At 33.1% G+C, this 19,948-nt stretch overlaps 1 protein-coding gene across 2 annotated transcripts in view; it reads left to right on the top strand.

Annotated features, from left to right (window-relative positions):
- The window catches only part of fdl (fused lobes), a 91,356-nt gene that overhangs the window by 17,097 nt on the left and 54,311 nt on the right, over positions 1–19,948 (top strand). The window contains exon 1 of one of the 2 annotated variants that reach the window (XM_069040082.1): positions 3,022–3,413. The exons of the other annotated variant lie outside the window; for it this stretch is intronic. The gene's annotated coding sequence lies outside the window, so the exon portion shown is untranslated. Of the gene's footprint in view, positions 1–3,021; positions 3,414–19,948 lie in introns of those variants that run through there. 2 annotated transcript variants of the gene reach the window in all.

Genomic DNA, 19,948 nt, shown 5'->3' with positions numbered 1-19,948 from the left:
AAAGTATTCCAAAATGATTGTGGTATCGCTTGGATCGGAAAAAATTGTTTGCCACCAAACATCACCTCCGGCCGCCGCGCCGGCAAGTGTCAAATATTATTTCTGTCATTCATTGCCTGTTATCTATGTGCAAAAATTCATAAGAAAGTGAAATGATCCCTCGAGTTTACTCAACGAAAACTAGTAAAAATATTTAATTATTCTAAGGTTTACTTAACTTAAGGTTTACTTAATATTTTTGTATTGATAGACCTAATCTCTCTTATTCCTGTCATTTGGACGGTTCTTCATAGTTGGTATCATTTTTGAAGTATGCGTCAATATTCAAAACACTCAAATTGTCAAAACCTACTATGATACCTACCACAATCATTTTGGAACGCTTCGTACTTACAGCCGTGAATCTTTTTTTTAAATCATTATTTTTATTTCAATGAACTTTCTCAAATATTTAAGTGCAAAACATGGGATAAAATAAATTATACAGCTTATCTATAGGTCGGTATAGTAGAGTGGATGATTCTAAAATAGTTTCTTATATTTATGTTAAATCTAATCCAAGACTTTATTCAATTATAGTAACAATAATAATTATCATTATATCTTAAAGCCTGAAGCCGAAACGTGCAAGTCAATATAATTGACTCTCGTGCTGTTATTATCTTATTTATAACTTGCAACAACCTCGTATAATATTGGTGCGTTACTACAATCTAGAAAATATTTTGCCCGAGAAAAGATTTCAGGATTTTGTGTTTAATTTTACGAAAAAACATTTATTTTTCTCTCTAAACTTAAAAATTCATATTTAATTTCACGAATTAAAAAAAAATTCTTTTAAATCCTGTCCCAAATTTAAATCTAAATACTAAACGAAGTTTTTCGTTCCTGTGACAAGTTCTTTAAAATTCGAGAGTTTTATTTGGAATATCTTTTTTTCACTCTGTGGATCAACATGTGTCTAACTTACATCTGTCACTTTTTGGCGCCTCAAACTAAATATTGACAAAACACTTCTCCTCCTAAACGCCTTGTTGAGCCTCCAACCTTTGGAAAGCAAATGTCATCATGTCGCTAAAGATTTAGATTTTCAAATATTTAATAACATGTTTGACAACGCAGATACTGTTCATTGTTTTTAAACTTGGAAAATATCTGAAGCGAGGTTCTAATTAATTTGAAGTTTTTCTCTGTTATGGTTCACTCAACAGGCTAGTTCGTGAATTAAAAGATTTATTTCTCCACATAGATATACAGGGTGAAATGAGTTTGGAAAAAAAACAGTAATTAGTGATGACGAGAAGAAGTCATAGACAAAAAACAAAAATTCTCATAAAAGTTTTTTGTTTTCGAGATACAAATGATTTGAATTTGGTCAAAATTGCTAATAAGTACGTTGTGGAGTTAAAGGTGATTAATTGATTATCCTGGTAGTTACGAATGTCAAAAACCGCAATAAGAGGTGACATTTTATTCTTCCACAAAATTTTGATCGTATATGTTTTTATCTATCATTCACTTTCAGAATTTTAAAAAATATATCTTTTTGTTGGAAGTTTATATTGACATATTTTGTACCTACATAATTAATCCATTTTTATTTATCTTTTAAAAGTTCAAAGGTCAAAACGTTTAGTAAAATGACCCAATTATTTTATGGTACTATCGTTTACATTACGTCTACATAAAAAACAATAGTACCACAACATTTACGGCTCATTAACAATAATGACCCCTTTTACACAGTGCCTATTTACACAGTTCAAAAATGTGTTACAAACTAAATATTTCTAAAAAATTGGTTGTGCAATTTAAACATTTTACATATGTGACGATTATTATGACATTTCAGTAAAACTTCAATTGTTAAATATTTTAACCTTTGCATCACGTGCAGGTGATTCAAATCTGGCTGGCAATAACGGTAAGAAAATAGTAATTTATTTTATTTGTTAATATTTCATGGAGTCTCGGCTATTTGTGATCGAGGTAATTGTTCACTTTAACTACTTCTGGAATTTTCGCGTTTTTTCTGGCTAGACAGCCTCAGGGTGTCCTCCTAGATCGTGTCCCACCATTCAAACCTTGTGCAAATGCCTTTTTTTCCTCTCTTGTTGTGTTTCAAGGTCGCGTCAAGGTCGCGCCAAGTCTTAGTATAACTAAAGGGTAAGGAAATGTTTCATTTGCACAAGGTTTGACTGTGGGAAATGATGTAGGAGGACGTCCTGAGGCTGCTAGCCAGAAAAAACGCGAAAATTCCAGAAGTAGTTAAAGTGAACAATTACCGTCATCGATTTGTCACCGATTCATTCGTGATCAGCTGAGCACCTAATAATGTTTTTGTTGCATAGAAATATTGACTAAAACCAAAATCATAAATCACACCAACAAAAAAAAAAAAACAGTTTACCAACCACTTACAGTCTTCTCCGAATTACTTTATCTGCTTTCTTTGTCAGATAGCTCGATAGGGTTAAAAATATTTAAAATATTTGTCTGAGGTTATTTAACACCCTGCCATAAATTACCGGGGTGGAGTGCTTCAAGATGTGTTTCTTTGTTGGTGTGATTTATGATTTTAGTCCATATTTCTACTAGGGATAAATACATATATGTACTATACATCGCACGCATGGTAACCTCCACAACAGTTTTCTTAATTTTCTACTACGATCTGACACCGACACCGACGACAAACAAAAAATACAAATCGTCTTCTTCGTATCGTCGACTGTCATTTATTCAATCTTTTCTAGAAGATTTTATTTTAAATTTGCGCGTTACGTCGTGCAAACGTTCTTACTTTATTTAGAGTTGACGGAGCAAATTGGCAACGAAGCGATCGTCGTACCTGGCTGAATTCTTCCACTCCGCCACCCTCATTACCACACAAATAGCCCATCTCTTGGTGGCCTCGCCGACCCCAATCAATCCCGGTCCCTCCGTCCCACAAACGCGCGAGTGTGTGAGCAGCCGTAGTGACGTCTTCGGCGAAGACCCCGACCCGGTACTCGCCGGAGCCGAGATCGCTTGACGCGACCATGGAGGATGTTAACCGAGGCAGTCTAACTCCCGACGGTGTGGCGGTGCACGTGTGCGGCGACCAAGGAAGCGGCGGAAGCCGTCCAAGTTCCGTAAATAGAAGAGTGGTGGCGTAATTAGATTAGACATGAGGAGGGCGAAGGCACCTCTGCGGAAAGTAAATTGTCCCGAGTGCAGTCGTTTCTTGCGCGTCTGGTGGGTCGACGGTCCAAGGCCGGTGGTAGAGAAACTGCCCTGTCCATCTTACCTGTGAGGTGCACGCAACATGGTCGCGGCTCAAACTCTCGCTCCGACCATCGCCGACAACTCTCTCTTCGGCGTGCAGTGATTCCGACCCGGTGGTGCTAGTGCAAATGGTGATAAGATAACACGTAAGTAAGCCCTTGTTTCTTCAGGGCGCAGTCGCGCCATCCCGCAACCCCAAACCTTCACCTTTACGGTTAGCGAACGATGCACTCGGGTGCATCGCCGCCCGTTACTCGCTCGTAAAAATGCACTTTAATTAGTGATACAGAACGGTGCATGCACACCTCGGCTGTTAGAATTTCGTTCGGAATTTTAAATGTCACTGGATCAATTGAAGAGCAGTGAATGTGCGGCTTACTTAACACGCTCATGTTTTGCATTTGGTAAGACAGTTTAGGTCGTCAAGGTCGTCCGAGCTGACACCCCTTGAACCGGCGTGGTTGCCTTTTTCTCAAAAAGGGCCAATGGACGATTTGCAATTCAAATACTAATCTACTTTTTTGTTTATATTTGCACATGTTAAAAATGATGCGCAATTAAATATATACAATTATATATTTGTATACGAAACCACTTAATTACCTACTTTGCGGGGATATAACGTACAACATAACAACCGCAGATTTTTGTTATTAGTAGAACGAGCCAAAGGTTGAATCACTTGGTCGTATCAACTAGTTTTTATTCGATGAGACGTCACTTACGTTGTTATAATTGTTTTTATCATTTTTCAATAAGCAAAATTAGAAAATCACGTGGTGGGGTTTTTCCCCGAATTAAGTGGAAACACATAGTACTTAATAATATTTTTTCATTTGTCCAAATCTACTTTTAAGTTACAAATTGGCCATTCGGTGATGGTTGATTATTATCATTTATCACAAACGGAACTAACCTGACAGATTTTTTTTAAGTTAACAGATGGTAACCGTAAGAACAAATTTAGTAAATTGCAGCGATTGGCCAGTTAACCTGGTTGACATTGAATAATGGTACCACTTTATTTAATTTTCGATGAACATTGTTGTTTTAACAGTGTGGTTGCAAATTTAGTCTGATAACAAAATTGTTTGACGGTAACTATCACTAAAAGTACACCTAGTAGTTTAAAGTAGTTAGTAAAAATAAAAAATAAAATCTGAAGAAAATAATGTCAACGGTTCTGTCCAGGTTTATTAGATAATTCTGTTGAAGTCAGTTTATTGACGACCTTAGAACTCTTGATTTTGACGAAATAAAAGTGAAAAATAATATTAAATAATTAAATAATGAAAACGGTAATTTTTCGTACTCAAAACCGGACGAAAAGTAACTCTTTTTCGGACACTGAACCGTGGTGCCATCTGTTGGTCTGTTTAGTATGTTAACAACGAAACCGACAAAACCGATAATTATTGTCTTGTTACCATAATTTGGTAAATAAGTAATTGTATTGCAAATATGTAGTAAATTTCTCGTTTTGTTGGCGAGCTGATAAAAAATACTATAAAAAAATTGTTAATTTATATATTTGAAAAAGGTAGATACAAAATAAATTTGTAATTTTTCCAATGATGTCTTTTGTTTTGTATAGTTCGTGCGGTTGTCCTCGCCTGTTCTGAGCCTCGGCAGCCCCTCGGCCAGAAAACTGAGACTCGGACGAAATAGATGCACTTTTTGGCCTTGGTACAGAAATACATAACTATTTTATAACGACTCTTACACACTAAAAAATGTTAAAGAAATTGTTGTAATTTTTGATATTTCTTAACCTTTCGTTTGTTACTAACATTTTCCGTTAACTTTCACAATGGTCGAGTTACCGATTTGCAAACCGTTTTCTTGTTCTTTTCGATAAAGTAGGAAAAATTGATTTCAGATTTTTCTTTTAACTTCGAGACGTTCCAATGACAGGATAAATGAGAATACAATAAAATTGAAATGCCTAAAACAAATATTTAAATAAAAAGGCAAATCTTTGTTGTCCTCCCACGTGAGTCGAAAAGGTTAGTGCACTAAAAGAATGCTTCTGGCGAGCTAAATTACATAATTAAGGTCTTTATCAGACTTGCCTAAATTGAGTTACTAATTTTGCGTTTATTTGTATATTTATTAAAGAGCGTGTAGCAAAACTAGTTCACTAGTGTGAAAGCCAGATCGTGTTTATTTAAGGAAATGTGGTCTCCACAAAGCAGTGGAGTTTACCAATTGTTTTATTTACTTTTTTTTTTTGTAAATAAAACTCACTAGACATCAAATATGATACCTAAGTACATATTTCAACTACACTGACCGGCACAAAAAGTTTATTTTTGTTTTATTTCCTATTCTCCACAATTTTCTTTTGATTTACTGGGTTTTACCTTTCAATTGTTGAGTTTTTCTTAAATCTATTAAAATCTCAGATGGCGTTTATTTTCTTTCGTCCTAAAAAAAAGCATTTCTGACATTGTTGTCATGGAATTTTCACAAATTTGTTATTCAAGTTGTCATTTTGTCATTGAAATGCCATTATCGCAAGAAAATTCTGCAAGAGCTATAGCTCTAGTCCACGTGGGCTTCAGCATTCGCATTGTTGTATTTACTTTTTTTTTGTAAATAAAACTCACTAGACATCAAATGATACCTAAGTACATATTTCAACTGTTAAGTGGCAAAGCGCTTAATCATGTACTACATGATAGTCTGTCAGCGGAACAATTATTGTTGTGCTTGAAAAATATTGTATAGGAAGGAAAGGAAAAAATTTAAATGAAAAAAATAAAATAGAATGAATCAAATTGAATTCCGAACAATGTATAAACTGAACATCAAGTGACTCGGCAACTCTGTCTTACCACTATTTTGGGCTTGAAACTAACAGGGCTAATAAGGAAAACACGTTAACAATGTTTACTATCAATATTTTCGTCTACAATAATTGTTACAAACTAAATATTAATGTATGCATTTTATGGTACATCTTAGCGTATTGTGTAAAGCAACATTTGTATGTATATATGTATCGCTTGTTTGTTGGTAACTAAATAATCACTGAACAGATTTTGATGGAGTCTTCAATAAGAGTTGTAGTGTTTCTTTAACTTAAGTTTTAACATACAAACAATTTGGAAAGATGCTAAGTAATTACAATTGTTTGAATTAATTTTTGTGGCGAGTATTCAGAGCGCCTAGCTATAACGACGTGTCTACAAGGCATCTCAAGCAGAGTTCTCCTATCTAAATTTGTGACAACAGTTGCAGTGACAAGCAACCTATTTTTATATGTGTGACAGCCACTGTAATTGCATTTACATACTTTAATTAGATGTAATTGCGTATTATGTAAAGAATACAGATATTTGGCACACTTAGACAGCGTTAAATTCTGTTTAATTTTTTAACAAAGAAATTGGTAAGAAGATTCTAAGTACTTACATAGTAACATTGTAATGATGAAAGACAATCAACGACAGTTGAAGAAAGCAAGTTATCTTTTAAAAATTTCATTAATATTAATAGCAGTATCAGAAGGAAAATTTAGGTGAAGAGGAAGATGAAGATCAAGATGAAATCCATCGGGGCGAAACCTGGTCATATATTTGGAATTTAGAAATTTCTTTTACATATGAACAAGGAATAAGAGATAATAATAAATTTAGTATAACACAAATTAACTTATTAAAACGTCAGGATTCTGATGTATGTAGAAATAGTATCGTAAGATCAAAAAGTCTTTGGATCAGGGTTGCCGTGTAATTAAAAAGCTATCTATGAAATTATTAAATTCAATTATTTCAAAGGGATCATAAAATTTTTATTATTAAATCATACTATAGTAATGGAAATCGTGATGAAAATGGTACTTGGATTTATTTGCCTCGTTTATGTTTAAATGAGTTGCGTGAGAGATTAGCGCTACTTTGACGTACAATAAAAACTACGGGCAGTAGAAGTAAATAATTCTATAGATGGTTTTTACGAGTACATTTCACTGCTATCGCGATCCAAAGACTTTTTGATCATACGAAATTTTAAATACGTTTGGAAAACAAATTAATCGGAAACCAGTTTTAGTATATAATTATACGAGTTTTATAAGACGCTTGATTGTGACACGAGTTGGGAGCACGACGAACGCAGTGAGGAGTGCTCCAACAGAACGAGTGTCACAGTGCTATTTTTTCTACTTTGTTGTCATGAGTTATGGTGGCATGTCAAATTTCAAATGTTTTAGTTGTTAACAGGAGCTCGTTAGAGATGCCGTACGCCGGCCAGCGTGCTATTACAGCAATAACAATGTAATACGTATTAAAAAAAAAACTCAAAAACAGTTAAAAAAAAGTTCCTTTTTCTACTTCGATGTCGCAATGAGCATTTTGTTACACCGAAAACAGTTTCACAAATATCAATTTTATAGCATCGTTTCTAGTGATTATTGAATGTGGGGTTGGTATTGATAGTAAATTCCAGTGTTAAATGTGATGTCATTTGAACTGGAATCCATGTTTTGGATCAAAGTAAACTATTAAGGGAGTAGATTATTATTTTAACAACATTTGGGAGACAATTTGAAATTTAGTTTTCAATGAAATGGCATTGCTTCGTAAATACTAACCCAATGCCATTAAAATAAAAGTCACTAGATAATTATTTTATATTAAAAAAAATTACAATAATGAAGTCGAAGTAAAAAAAATAGCATGTTACCCTCGTTTCACAAGACATGTTGTCGAACTCGTTCCTTCAGAGCACTCCTCACTGCGTTCGTCGTGCTCTAAACCCTTTCGTTCGACAATAGACTGTCTTGTGCAACTGGTATAACAATATACTATTGTGACACGACTTTTAGTTTCACAAAGACTCACTTATGATACCAAACTTTGCTTCGCAAATTACAATTTTAATTTCAGCTGGTATTATTTACTAATTAATAACTTTTTGAAATGAAAATACCTCTACTGAAAAATGAATGATCAGTTTCAATTAAGTAGAAAGTACATATTCGATGTTGTTTTTGATAGATTTGTTCTAAATTTAGATAAAGAAAAACGGATCGAAATTTATGTTCTGACTCACCGGGTACATAAATAGTTAATGTCATGATATAAAGTAATGTGGGTTTACACAAATATATAATTTTAGTACCCACATGATATTGCAAATTCAAAAATTACTTTTCTGAAAATTTTTACAACAGTAATTTTCATATAAATTGTTGTTTAACCGGTTTTACCTCTTTAATATTATTTATTAAGCTGACAACAATTCTATTTAACAATTTATTCCTTTTTGAAGTAATTTAAAAAATTAAAACTAACCTCCAAGTGAAACTTATCTACTTTTCACCACACAATTCCGTTGTATAGCAGCAGCAACACTTTCTCACTTTAAAAATCATAAAATTGAAATAACTTGCAGATAATTTTATTGATTATGTTTATTATTGACCTTAACGGTTAATACAAAATCAGTGAAGCATGATTCACCATGTCCAGAAAAATAGAAAAAAAAACGTAAATAGTTTCCGTAGTAATCCTTAAGTAGGTGTATTTTAACGCCGTCTTTTTGTCGTCAAGTGAATTCAATTGTGATTATAATTTTTTAATACATTTTTTCGACTAATTTGAACCACCTACTTAACTTTTTACGGATTTATGCTGAATACTTCAAATATTTGCATATTACTCATCTGTTCTCTGAGGCAAGATAATTTCTAATCATCACCGACTATATTAGATTAGCATCAGTACTCATAAATTTTAATCAAACTTCTTATTAATCTATTAAAAGCGCTCCAGCGTACAATGGGGCGTGCATTTAATTAATTAGGCTAATTCCATTGAAAACCACAGTGACATTTTTTGCCAGTCTGTCTTATTTGAGGGTATAAGAATAGCTATCTTACCTTGAAGGCTTGGTGTGCCTTAGTCAAATGTAGGCCAGGTGCTGGTCTTTGTCAAATTAAACTGTCATTTCAATGCTAATAATAATAATTTAATGTACAAGAAAAAGAAAGGGTGATGTGGATATATAAAAATTTAATTGATGTTTTTAAAATTAGACAGACAATCATATGTCCGTTGAAAGTCCGCAAAAGCAATGAAATAAATTTGTCGATGCTTTACATTTGGAATCAGTGAGATTGTAGTGCATATCAATTAATCGTTTTTTAAAACTTTCCATAAACAAATAACAGTGGTTCGAAGTTCAAACTCTGTGGTATACCCGATGGGATAATATCTGTTGATAAACACAATGTTTCTTTTCCTTATAATTACAATTATACAAAATTTAAATAAATTACTTGAATTGTTAAAACAAATTTTAATACTTTTTGCCGAAAAGTTTAGCAGTCTACTACGAGTAGGATCTAACTTAACAAATATCAATTGGCAAGAATGTACTAAATTAATAACACTTTTAAAACTGTTAGCATGAAATTTTAACTAACAGGCTATTTAAAAAACCGTCTTAATTTTTGCAGTTAATAATAAGTAATGAAATCAAGGACATAAACTGTGATATTTAAAATCGATTCTTGGGGCAACTATATTTGGAACTCTAACAGTGAACAATGTTCTCAAACAAACAGACTTGTACCAAAATAAAATAAGAATGAGTTGAATTACAAATTCGGGTGTGTTAAGTAGGTATGAGTTTATTATCGCCAAGGTGTTGGGAATTATATGATATGGTAATTTTGTTTGCACGGTATTAAAGTAAGCTTAATAAGATTCTCAAACGTGCTTTCTTAATAACTTAAGCCGGACTTATTTTTTATTAGATACATAAAGTTACATTCTTTAAATTGTTAATTTAGAGTATATAACTACATGTAGGTACAGTAAATATTTTAATTAAATCGGGGTTGTCCAATTTTTTGTAATGTACAAGGTGTTATGGAAATCAGCGAATTGATTTTAACCACCTGTATAAATCTCCACAAACAACCGTATTTTACTTTTTTATGACTATTTTTTTACATTCTTCCAACCCCTAATTTGACACTACGCAGATGGAGTAATCCTACAATAAAAACCTTCTCCGCGCATAAACCAATCACCGGTTATTTACGATGTCATTAATGTTAAAATAATTACGCCACGTAAAGGTCCTTTGTGTTCGATTTGTGAGTGAAAATAATTGTTTTTTGTTCGACACTGTTAGAATTTGAGAATTTTCTCCTGCGTGAACAGATTTTGATAAATGTCACAACTTGTAAAAACAACACGTCAAGCTAATTTTAAAGATTTTAAACGATTTGGAACCTTTAAAGGGCTCGTCGAACAAAAAAACGTGGAATTGAATTCGTTCGTGTGTAAATTGGACTTTTTTTGGCATGAGTGGGCCAGTTTAAAACGCTCGTTTAAATAAACTACTATTTTCGACATACATATTTGGGAACCTTACACATAAGTCCCAGATCAGATCAGACAAACGTAACAAAACACTCACCATGTTAAGATTTATCTTTAAATTGCGGAATTTAGGTTTATGATTTATTTAACGTTAAAAAAATGTGTGGACAAAAACACCGTAGTTTTCTTCCTCCTTTACAAATTCATCTCCTCGTTTTAGATAGTATGCTTTGACATTTCCTTCAGATGCATAACCTCACTTTGATCATGCAGTACTAAGAAAACCACGAAAACTCTCGCTGATTGATTCTCAAAAGAATTGTTTTTTGCAAAAGAAATAATTTACACTACTGGTTTGGTTTGGCACATGATCAAACTGCGCCCTACGTTAGCAGAAACAAAAGCAACCTAGATAAGTATTTATGAAAAAAGCAAGTTATTGAAAACATTTTCGTTGGTTGTTTTAATTATGGAAGTAGTATCCAGTAAAATTATATCTATATTTGGGGTCATTACTGTCCGTTTATTCCTTGGTGTAAATTATACCGCGTGAGCAACAATAACTGTTTAAGTTGGTCATAAAAATTTTACTTGAAATTTAATAAATTGACTTGAAATTGGAAAGACTGATTTGTACTTATATTATAATTCAGCATAAGTGGCATCGCGGTAGGCGTTGGAAATTCAAATTTACGTTGGCAGCAATACCTTTGCTAATATGTAATACCCTAGTTTCGACGCTGTTGGTGTCCTTCGCTGTTAATTTGGTTTTGGGAATTGTTTTGTGTTAATTTTCTTGTTACAGTATTTGAAATTTCTTTGTTTCATTTACGAAAAGTGTAAAAAAACATAAGACACATTGCGCTCAGGATATTTTTATTTCCAGTGAGTAACCTCAAAATAAAGTACCTAATGACGGTTTTATATGTTTAGTAAATTTTTTGACATAACAAAGCTCACTTGAAATAATCCACGCCAATCACGATGCCACTTATTCTGAATTATACATATACTATACCTATTCCCATTTATTTTATTGCCATTATTGACAGCTGACATAAATTTCAAATTTGAATGTCTTGGTTTTTGGAATGTTTTATTGATAAAATGGTTTCTCGTTTTAACATGACATAAAAGGCACCGGTTTAATTGCCAACTCAAACTCACGCTGTAGAACCTAATTAAACCATTTAAATGTGATTGCAGTAAATCTCAAACAGATAAAAATTGCTCGAATGTCTCTGCGGGCACAGATCAAAGCTGGATGCGGCCAACCATATAAAGCAAAAAGTACTAGAAGATAACTCAGCCAACTTGACTTTTTATCTAGTGGACGGATAGTAATGAACTCAACTTGAAATGTGCAAAATAGCATATAAATATGCTCCTGTAGGTTCAAGACTAGAAATGTATTGTTCTTTGTTTGGTATAGGTATATATTTTGTGTTACAGTTAATTTTTCCTTTATTGTAATATGAAACCGAAAACGAGATGCCATTTTCGGTGGAACAATGACCCTGCCCGTGGTGTACCGCTGGGGCGGCTCCTCCGACCGCAATAATTTGCGGGAAAATTAAAATTTAGGTCAGTGAATGCCTGAATAAAATGAAATCCAACACGATAAAACAACGACGTCCAAAATAATTCAGCGCGAAACAAACATTCTCCACATAAATTATGCAAATTTGCATTGTGTGCAACACCACTCCGCGGGGGTTTTGGCCATTTTCAGGTCCTCGACACGTGATCGAAAAAACCCACAACTAGTCCATTAGCGATAATTCGCGACTGCAAATTAAAACCATCATCGATCCATTCCAGTGGAAATGGTCGTGGGGCCGAAGTGGGTATGTTCCGTTAAATAGCCGTCTAAACTGGAACGCCCTCAAAATTTTTATGCCTCACGACCACGATGACGCCATTACCGACAATTATCATTGCCTACTTGTGCATGTTAATGATACGGTGACTAGGAAAGCATGGGTGAGTCGTGATTGCTGGTTTCAGACACGCCGACAGGAAAAAATGAAGTCGTGGCTGATTTTTTTTAAATATCCGACAATTAAAACTGGCAATTGATTACATATAATGATGAGTTTTGAGTGAAATTGTCGGAATAATGAGCGTGTGGGAAGGCTCAGAACGACACGACCGCTGGACCGAAAAGAACTTTGTCAAGGACCAGTCGGACAATACAGAATCACGCAAGAAACAACTGTAATTTTGAACTGGAGTTAATTAACGAGTCGTTAATTGATATTAATGGCTCAGGACTAAAATTCGAACGAAAACTGAAGGTTGATCGGTTGATATTAATTGGCTTCTATCGGTCTGCGTGTCAAGAGTTCACGGTCTCATTGCTTTCTGTAATTACTAATTAAAACTAACTGCATTCCATACACATCTTACATCGTAGTTGGCTGGGACGTAAAGGTTTGCTGCATCTTCTGGATTTGTACATTTGACATTTGACAGTTCTCACTTGTCATTTTATCATTTTTGAAAGTGTTAATTGAGATGTTCTGAATCAATTGAGGAAGAACAACACTGTCTCGTGGACTTACTGCAGTAATAGTCGTTACGTTTTATCTTACGTCATCTCATCATGTACATGTCCTACATTTTTACATAGTACTTTAGTTAGTAACCACCGAATGGAGAGTCTGGCTACTTGTAGTCGTTGCTTTCAGCGGCGGCGAGAGGTTAGAGTGAGCGAAATACGTTTTGAACAACGAAAATCTTCTTTCCCCCAAAAAAAAACTCGTACAAGTCAGAATTAAATTTTAAATTAAATTTCTTTAAAATGGGTTACAACTCCCAATTTGTATCGATCGTGCTAAACCGTGCTAAACAATTTATCACCATCAAAAATGAAACGTAACGATTCAAAATAGATAGTTGATGAGGTTTCGCTTCTTTCGTCGAGTTCTGGGTTATGTAAGAGTTAAATGCCATTCAACTAATATCAGTATTGACCGATTAAAAATATTTTCGCGTAATTAGTGAAATAGTAATTCATTTTGAATCTTGAGAAGAATATAACGGGCCTTCAAATAAATTTATATTTATAGCAACCTATGGAAATTCAATTGTTTGCAACATTTTTCCAGCGTAGAAAATGACACAAGAAACGTCTGACATTTTAACGAAATAAAATTAGGTTAGAAAATATTTTTAATTTTTGTAGTGCATTCTCCCTATTTACCCTCCACGGAATATGACATTATGAAATTGGGAAAAAGCTTACTATGTAACCTTTGTAACTCCGGAGAATAATTGGTTACCTACAAAAATTACTTTACACTGTTAACAGAATTAGAATGTCGCCTACGCCTACTCTAAATATATTTTTATTTGCAGGCCCGATATATCTAATAAAGACATTTTATAGGAAACTGCTAAGATTAAGCCAAAATCTAGTTATTTTGCGCAGGATTACTATGCGTATAGAATTAATATACATTATTTGTCTGTATTATCGATTTGGCTGCAATCCCTTCGTTTGCAGTAAATTGATATCTGCTATGTCCACATATGATGTATATTCATTCCATATCTATCGTCATCCGATATTGAATAGTCAGATTATGTAAACTAATCTAACTCCTTTGGATTACGTTTAAAAATAATTAAATATAATAATTCCAAAATCTCTTATTCAACACAAGAAGTTAATCTCATCTTTCACTTTTGTACCGAAAAAAAACTCTAAAAATGTAAACCAGCTTTGATGGAAATAATTATAAATACGAGTATAGGGCTTTAATCTGACCCTGAAGGCCCGAAGTTTTACATTTTATTGAATTTTCTGCCAAGTTTTTTTTCTTTTTATATCGAACATACGAGTATTTTACTAAAACATTTCGGATTTGAATAATATTTTGATTTGTGTTTTTTTTTTAATTAGATTTAGGAAAACTGAAATCAACGTGTATAAAAAAAAGAATTAGAAGAAACTGCAACTCTAACATATTTAACCATCAACAAGTTATTCAAAGAAAAGATTAATAATTTAAACTTGATCTTGGAATAGAAATTGAATTCAAGAAATATCAAATTCTCTTTAACATTGATTTGTAAGCTTCTGCAGAAAATACAGGAAATTTTTAGTAGGTACCTGTTTTTACGATAAGTAGTCAATTCAAAACAACAGACTTGAGTAGATCTCATAAAGTATTATACAAAGTATCTCTAAAAGAACGTGTATGAAAAGCCCTGCGGAATTGTGGGACTCTATAATTTTATTGTGTCGAACTATGGACGAAGCACTGTCAAATCAGGTGTCAGCCGAATGTCAAATTATTAAATCTTAGTGATAATCTTCATTTTTTCTACATTATACATATGTAATTACTTTTCATCTTACAACAGTCTTTATTAAAAACCTATCATTAATGGACTTACTATTGGGGACAAAATACTTTGGTCGTCATTTTTCTGTCACTTCAAAACAAATTAATGTAAACCAAGCATTAACGTCAAGTCAATAGTGATGACAATTTCAAATTATTGACTTTTCTCTTGTCAAAAATATGGCACCTTCCACCATTCAAAAATTTAGAATCATCTCCCTTGCTTCTGGGGGATTGTCTATGGGCCAAATTGCCTTGTGGAAACCTTTTCAATTTTTCCTCCTTCGAATATCTCCTTCAGTTGTCCATTTTTCGGTATTTAACATTTAGCAATGATGAGTTTGACAGTGACAGTGGTTGACAGTAGTAAAAAATAAGGTTAACCGTCCTAATGCTTGCTTTACAACTTTATGTCAATCAACTGACTTTGACGACCAAAGTAATTTGTCCCCAATAGTACATAACCTCTGTTTTTCTATTTGGCACCACAATATGCTACAGAGCGACAATAGTATATTGTATATCAAGAGAATTGAGCCACAAGCCGTAGGCGCGTGGCTTAAGCAAACGAGTGTGAAATCGAATTTTCAACACGTGGTATACACGATATTTTTCAGACGACCACAAAAAAAACGCTAATATTCGGCATCCCTTCAAACTTCAAATATCATTCGACAGAGCTGCGGACAAAATAATTATGCCGTTGCGCGGAGATAGACATCGTTAATCATCGGCCCGTGTACAATATAAAAACACACAGCTGTCGGCCAATCAGATTTCTCAAATTTTTCATTGTACACGGTTAGGCTGTTCGTTCGTGTTCGTGTTGAAATCGTTTGCAATTTTAAATTTTCACTAAGGGAAAACTGTGTGAAATGTGCCATATTGCATAGTGGTCGTCGGAAAAAATTAAATATATTCGAATTCTACATTACTCTTGATATACGTTCTTTTAGAGACACTTTGTAAGTACATACATGTAAGTTGTTTCGTGTGTAAGATTCGATGCAAAATATGGAACACGCTCAAAAATAATTAATTAAAAAAATTCCTGACACCAACAACATATTTTCATTACTAGGAAACCTCTTCTTTTTTTTTTCTTAATGTGTAATTATAATAGTAGATACTGAAATTACATAAATGCAAAATAGTTATAACAGAATAGTACTAAATTGAACTATTATGATATTATAGTTTGCCACGTTTCGATTTTTGTGGTAAATGTATAAAATGCCTTGAAAAGCCTCGATTTGTGTGGTTTGATTCTGTCAGTCGTAAGTGAAATACATATACAAATGCGCAATAATTATGTAAATATCCAGCTAGGTATTTCCCACGATACGATAACTGCATTAACAATGATACACTTGCACTAACAGACTTAGTTAAGATTTTTATTCGATTCATCGGATTTAAAATGTTTTTAGAAAACCAGAACCAAACTAAATTAAAACAACCATCTCAGAGTATTTAAAGACTGAATCCAAGATCTGATTACACAATGTAAGATTTTTTTGTGCCTGCGTTTTAAGCTTTATTTCCTAATTCTTTGTACCCAAAAAGTATAGAAAAACATCACAATCTTTGTTTGTGTGACCAAACTTTGATATCTGATACATGTTCACATTTGATCGAAAGAAACAGATTATTTGCAGAATGAAAAAACTAGTCCGCAGCAACACATTTAAACGTTAACAAGTAATTAGTTTTTCAAGGAAAAAAAAATTAACTTGTTGATACCCAGAATCTCTTAGAGTAGCAATTCAAGAACATTAATTTATTGGTAACCGCAAGATATTATTCTTGATAGCGATTTAATATTTGAGAATTCTCTGAAATTGAAAAAAAACATTCTGAGTGCCTCAAACCTTCAGTAATAGCTTTTTTTTTTAATGGTAAAGAAATAAATATTTTTTTTGTTCGACACTCGGAATTTGAGAATTTTCTCCTGTGTGAACGGATTTTGATAAATGTCACAACTTGTTAAAAACGAAACGTCAAGCTAATTTTAAAGATTTTAAGCGATTTGGAATCGAACAAAAACATCGTATTCAACTCGTCCGTGTGTAAATTGGTCTCTTTTTGGCACTCGTGGGCCATTGCCATAAAGAGCCCAGTTTACACACGAACTTGTTAAATAATATACAGTGTGTATCTGAAATACGTGTGTTAATTTTAACCAGTGGAAAGACTCGCTAATTTATGAACCTTTTCTCTATAACATTTTTACGAAAAAGCATTACAAATTAATTTAAAATTTGGAATAAATTAGCCATCAAAGTGTATACCCGCCTATAGGTAAGGGCGAAAATTTTCTGTTGTAATAGAAATGGAGCTTTGTAATAAAAAGTTACATTGTTATAGAAAAAAAGTAAATAATTAAAATAAAAATTCTCATGTTTACGAAAAAATAGAGACTAGTTAATTACACTAAACGACCGTTTGGTAAAAATTGGGGGGCAAAAAATTGTGGAAATCTTTTGCGAATTTTACAAAATGTTATAGAGAAAAGTTTCATGAATTGGCGAGTTCTTCCACTGGTTAAAATAAACACACGTATTTCAGATACACCCTGTATGTGTTATTAATGCAACTTACGAGTATAAGAAATTTCTTCAAGTAATTTTGAAGTAGTATCGGGCCTTCAAATAAATATATATTTAGAGTAGGCGTAGGCGACATTTTAATTCTGTTAACAGCGTAAAGTAATTTTTGTAGGTAACCAATTATTCTCCGGAGTTACACAGGTTACATAGTAAGCTTTACCCCAATTTCATATTGTCATATTCCGTGAAGGGGGAATAGGGAGTTGCACTACAAAAATTAAAAATATTTTCTAACCTAATTTTATTTCGTTAAAATGTCAGACGTTTCTTGTGTCATTTTCTACGCTGTAAAAATGTTGCAAACAATTGAATTTCCATAGGTTGCTCTAAATATAAATTTATTTGAAGGCCCGTTATATTTCGAAAACTATCTTTCTTTTTACCTATTGCTTGAAACATTAGCATTTTAGAGATGACGTTCTGCTTATATTAACGCTGTTGGTAACTAACTGAAGCAATTAATTTTTCTCTTTACTCAACTTTTTAAATTTGAAGTAACAATTACATACATTTATTTTTTTTATAAATGCTATGATACAATCTCATTAGTCATTACTCTAAGTTCACCCTGATGACGCTAATGACAAAATTTTCTTCTTCAATCTAAGTTACAAGATAAATGAGATCTAATTCGTACAGAATAACTCAATTTACTCAAAATTAGTCCGTTAAATAAATAAGCATGCAATACGTATTCATTATATGCCTCAGCAACATTCAAAATTAACTTGACTTTACCCCCTAATTTATATATTATGCCTACCTACATTTTTTAATAAAAAGTCAAAGATGTTAAAAATGTTTGTTAATAAGCAAACTTCCCCCAATTCCATGCATAGTACATTTCGTAGAGCATTTTTAGAGAAAATTGGATCGCTAATTAAATCAGTCGAAGCTTTGCGCTCCGCCGATATCCTAAACAAATACACATTCTCAGCTAAAAATGAACACATTACATATTCAGATGGCAAAGCACATTTCTAACTTCATGTATTATTTTTATCTTCTCATTGTTTTTTTCCCATTTAAATTGCACGTGTCAGGACTGGAGAATAATCCATTTAGCATCATCTCCACAAATCTGGGATCGATCCGTTGGCCAATTTCTAAAATTCAATTACGTTCACGGGAAATGATTATAAAAGGATAAAGCTCCAAATATACTTTGGTCCCCTTTTGGCGCAGATAGGTTAATGAAATTTATGAAAACATGATTTAACATCACGGTTCGATAATCCGCAGAACGAGCCAAGAAACTGGCACGTTGCATAACGTTCTTAATTTGGTAACAACGATGTAGGGGAGTCGAGTCCAAACAGCGCCTTTCACAAATCACAGACGACATTTAACAGTTTGTTTGTTATTGTTATTGCAAGAAGTTAAACGTTGGTAATTTTATATGTGACGTTTAGGCGGAAGTTAGGTGTTTGTCTTACAAATAATAGTGTCGTATAGACAAAGCTCAAAATGCAGTAAGTTTTGTTTGTAAATTCTTTACACTTATTAACTTTCTTGTTAGCAGTTTTATTTATTTAATGATAGAAGAGAACGCCAATTAAATACGTACTGCTTTTTTTCACAAAGTTCAAAAGAAATACGACAATAATAAAAAGTTAAACTAAAAGAAAAGTTAAAAAAAATGACATCAGAGGAAATTGTTCAGTTTCTTAATTTTTAGTATTTTGACATGTATGGGGTGTTCATTTCAATTTATCCTCAAAGTTGGCGTGAAGAATTGATTGTGAACGCACCACTCGTCAGTCTGTATTATACAGTAAACTCACAAACAACGCAAAAAGTGAGGTTAGATTTAAACAGCTGATCTGTGATCTGTAATCCGTGGCACTTTCATAAACGACTCTTCAACGCCTACTTTGAGGATAAATTTAAATGAACACCAGATATATGTATTACCTTGGTTACTCTGATAGTTTCTTAGGCGTTGTATGCCATGACCCTTAATCAATAGATACAGGGTGGATGACAAAATTTAGGCCGAGTTCTAGGACTTTTTTTTACAGATAGCATCACCAGAATTGCTATGTCAATCGAAAGGGTTTACTAAATACTACATTTTGACCTAATGAAAACATTTTCAGAACTTACTAGATTTTAGCTCTAGCAGTAACAGTAGCTGAAGACGCTTCAATAATAGGATTTTATGATCTTCAATAGAAGATCTTATCTTTCGTCTTATCAGACCAAAAGTAAGTCCAATCAACGTTATGATAGTCAGTCAAATTAGACCAAAATACCTTACCTTACCTTACTGTACTGTATAATACAGCTAGACTTGCAGACAATATACTCCGACTGAAACCTTGAAAAATAGCCCGTTTTGTAATTAATTTACAGAAACGCAACAATGAAAATTAGCAGT

This window comes from Tenebrio molitor, chromosome 2, assembly GCF_963966145.1.
Source record: "Tenebrio molitor chromosome 2, icTenMoli1.1, whole genome shotgun sequence".
Classification (NCBI taxonomy): domain Eukaryota; kingdom Metazoa; phylum Arthropoda; class Insecta; order Coleoptera; family Tenebrionidae; genus Tenebrio; species Tenebrio molitor.
Note: the sequence above shows the minus strand (reverse complement) of the source record. Positions and strands in the feature narration are given on the sequence as shown.